We start from the raw sequence: 4,613 nt of genomic DNA on the forward strand, positions 1-4,613 counted from the left end.
AAATGTTGGGCTTTCTATTCTTCCACAATTCATAAGGAGTCTTATTTAGAATAGGTCTGATAGAGATTCTATTCTGAATATAGCATGCAGTGTTTATTGCTTCTGCCCAGAAATGCTTAGCCATATTGGTTTCATTGATCATGGTTCTGGCCATTTCTTGCAGAGTCCTATTCTTTCGTTCTACAACTCCATTTTGCTGTGGAGTTCTAGGACAAGAGAAATCATGGGCAATACCATTTTCTTTGAAGAATTCTTCAAAGGATCTGTTCTCAAATTCACCACCATGATCACTTCTGACCTTTATGATTTTACACTCTTTTTCAGATTGAATCTGAATGCAGAAATCAAAGAACACTGAATGAGACTCATCCTTGTGTTTCAAGAATTTTACCCACGTCCAGCGGCTATAATCATCTACGATGACTAATCCATATTTCTTCCCTCTGACAGATGCTGTTTTGACTGGGCCAAACAGATCAATGTGCAAGAGTTCTAATGGCCTTGAGGTAGAAACAACATTCTTGGACTTGAATGCAGGTTTGGAGAACTTGCCCTTCTGACATGCTTCACAAAGAGCATCTGATTTGAATTTCAGATTAGGGAGTCCTCTGACAAGATCCAGTTTGTTAATCTGAGAAATCTTTCTCAAACTAGCATGACCTAATCTTCTGTGCCAGACCCACTGCTCTTCAGAAACAGACATAAGACAAGTCACCTTCTGACTCATAAGATCTTGCAGATCTGTCTTATAAATGTTGTTCTTCCTCTTTGAAGGATAGAAAAACACTTAGAAAGGGGGGGTTTGAATAAGTGTAGCTTTAAAAACTTGACAGATAAAAATAAATTGCACAGTTATTTTTATCCTGGTTCGTTGTTAACTAAACTACTCCAGTCCACCCCCGCAGAGATGATTTACCTCAACTGAGGATTTAATCCACTAATCGCACGGATTACAATGGTTCTCCACTTAGTCAGCAACTAAGTCTTCCAGAGTCTTCTGATCACACACTGATCACTCCAGGAACAACTGCTTAGATACCCTCTAAGACTTTTCTAGAGTATACTGATCCACACGATCACTCTAGTTACAACCTGCTTAGATAACCTCTAAGACTTCCTAGAGTATTCTGATCCACACGATCACTCTAGTTCCTTACAACTTAATGTAATCAATTCTAAGAGTATTACAATTGCTTCTTAAAAGCGATAATCACAAACTGTGATATTTCTCTTAACGTTTAAGCTTAATCTCACTAATATATTACAACAGCAATGTAGTGAGCTTTGATGAAGATGAAGATTCTGAGCTTTGAATTTGAACAGCGTTTCAGCAAGTTTAATATGAGTTGTTTTGGTGCAGAATCGTTAACCTTGCTTCTCATCAGAACTTCATATTTATAGGCGTTGGAGAAGATGACCGTTGAGTGCATTTAATGCTTTGCGTGTTCCGTACAGCATCGCATTTAATGTTATACGCTTTTGTCAACTACCTCGAGCCTTGTTCACGCTGTGTCTACTGACGTAGCCTTTAGTAGCTTTTAACGTTCCTTTTGTCAGTCAGCGTAGCTTGCCACTTGTACTTTCTTCTGATCTGATGTTTGTGAATACAACGTTTGAATATCATCAGAGTCAAACAGCTTGGTGCAAAGCATCTTCTGATCTTCTGACCTTGAAGTGCTTCTGAGCGTGATACCATCAGAACTTCAGTGCTTCTGTTCTCTTGTTCTTCTGATGCTTCCATAGACCCATGTTCTGATTCTGCTTCGACCATTTTCTGATGTCTTGCCAGACCATGTTCTGATGTTGCATGCTGAACCCTTTGAGACAAAGCTTCTGAGCGCTGAATTATGCGTACTCTTTATATATTTCCTGAAAAGGAAATTGCATTGGATTAGAGTACCATATTATCTTAAGCAAAATTCATATTATTGTTATCATCAAAACTAAGATAATTGATCAGAACAAATCTTGTTCTAACAATCTCCCCCTTTTTGATGATGACAAAAACATATATAAATGATATGAATTTGCGATCAGAAAGAACAGACGGCAAAAGACAAATTACACAGCTATAGCATAAGCATATGAATATGTCTCCCCCTGAGATTAACAATCTCCCCCTGAGATAAATAATCTCCCCCTGAAATAAATACTCGAAGAACTTTAATAAAAGACTTCCCTGATTATTTCGGTAGAGACGATCATATAAGCTTCTGTCTTTAGAGAATTCATAGCTTCTGACTTCTGCTTCCATTGGACAGCTTCAGAACTAGAATTTCTTTAGATCCCTAGAACACTCACAGCTTCTGATTCCTGCTTCCATCTAGGACAGCTTCAGAACTTGAATTTCTTTGATCTTCTGAACATTCACAGCTTCTGATTTCTGCTTCCATTTAGGACAGCTTCAGAACTTGAGTTTTCTGGATCTTTAGAACATTCGCAGCTTCTGATTTCTGCTTCCCTCGGATAGCTTCAGAGCTTTGAATTTCTACCAACATCACTTCATGCTAGATTTGTATCAGAACATTGTTGAATGTACCAGAGCATCATCAGAGCATCTCTACATCCTGAAATGTTACAGAACAAAAACTACACGACAAAAGTCAGCATGAACGAGTTAGAACATAAAATATGTATTAGAGCCATATAGGCTAAAATAATGTATCAGAGCAAATAATGTATCAGAGCAAATAGAATTTTGTCAAAGCAAATAGACAAATATGGATCAAATTCTATTATCAGTGCTTCTGATTCATTCTTCTTTCTTGCTTCTGATCTCTGAAGCTTGACAGCACTCAGCTTGCTTCAGTTTCCATGGTTTTGCTTCTTGTGTTTGCTTTGAAGATTCTCTTCACTTCTTTATACCTGCAAAACACTTAAACCATATAGAACTTGCAGTTCTTGTCAGTGAATGTGTGGGAGCTTTACCCAGCAACTGATAGATTAATCAAATCATTTATCATTTATCTTCTCCCCCTTTTTGTCATAACATCAAAAAGAATATTTCAAAAAATTCAGATGAATAAAACGACAAATAAGATCACTGGAATGTAAAACAAAGAAACTTTTCATTGATTACTCAAAAGATATTACAAAAGAAGATGTTTAACAAGCAGATGCAACAAGGAAAGAAAAAACTACTAAGACCAAATCCTAAGACCCTAGCTAAGACAGAGTCTGTGCCAGCATGCCATGAAGGAGTGAAACGCCTTATTGACTGCTTCTTGGACTTCCAGGCGAGGGGTCAGGGAGACTTGGTTCTGATGCAGATCTTCCACAATCTTTATCAGAGACAACATTCTCAGCGGGGGAAGATGAAGAGATTTCTTCGGAATGGGTTGAGGGAGAGGAAAGGTTAGAGGAAGAGGAAGTTGAGTCTAGAAGGAAACAAGATGAGGAAGAAGATGGAGATGATAGAGGGCTTTCACCAGGGGGTTGAAACACACGTCTAGAGTAGTTTCCAGATAACATTGCTTCGAATGGATTCACCTTGAGAGGGTCATAGGTGATCTTTATCTTTTTGGGTTTGGAAGGAGATGTTTCAACAGCTTTTCTCTTGTTGTTTTGATCATTTTCATGATTTCCTGGGTTTGATGAAGAGTTCATGATGGATTTGCAGATAATGAGCAGCTAGGGTTCGATATGAATGCAAAAGGATAGGGAAGGAAAACAAGGACAAAGTGTAGTAGAGAAAATATAAGAGGGAAAGAGAAACGTTTGAAGAGTATTTAAAAGAAAATAAAATGAAACGAATGATGAATAGCATTTAATGTTACGTGACATGAGGAGAGATAATAAAGACAAATGAGGTGACTAGCACAGTTACCTATGGTCGGCGTCCCTTCAACTGCACGCGCGCTTATCCATGAATAGTAACGACAGGTTTACCATCCCGAGATAAAACGTTACAGCTGTTTTGCTTTAAAAGAGGTTCTGAATCAACTTAGACAATGAAACGTTAGTAATAACTGAATCATAATTTCTAAAAGATTTCAATCAGAACTTCTGATTAAAAAAATAGTCCATTTTCATTTCAGAAGATACTCATACATGAGAACTTCTCATCTTCTCATTCTGGGTATAAATCCATACTGATGTTTTTCAGAATGAACTTAAACCTATCTTCAGCCAGGGGTTTTGTAAAGATATCAGCCCATTGATGGTCTGTATCAACAAAGTTTAAAGATATAACACCCTTCTGAACATAGTCCCTTATGAAATGATGTTTAATCTCAATATGTTTAGCTTTTGAATGAAGAATAGGATTCTTAGATAAACATATAGCAGAAGTATTATCACAGAATATAGGAATGTTACTCTCAAATATCTGATAATCTTCTAACTGACTCTTCATCCAGAGCATCTGTGTACTACAACCAGCAGCAGCGACATATTCTGCTTCTGTTGTTGATAGAGCAATAGTTGCTTGCTTCTTGCTATACCAGGAGATCAAATGACTTCCAAGAAATTGGCAACTTCCTGAAGTACTCTTTCTTTCAATTCTATCTCCAGCATAGTCAGCATCGCAGAATCCTACTAAGTTGTATTCTTTAGATTTTCTGTAAACTAAGCCAACATTAGTAGTACCTTTCAGATACCTTAGAATTCTCTTA

This window comes from Vicia villosa, linkage group LG6, assembly GCF_029867415.1.
Source record: "Vicia villosa cultivar HV-30 ecotype Madison, WI linkage group LG6, Vvil1.0, whole genome shotgun sequence".
NCBI classification, from domain to species: Eukaryota; Viridiplantae; Streptophyta; class Magnoliopsida; order Fabales; family Fabaceae; genus Vicia; species Vicia villosa.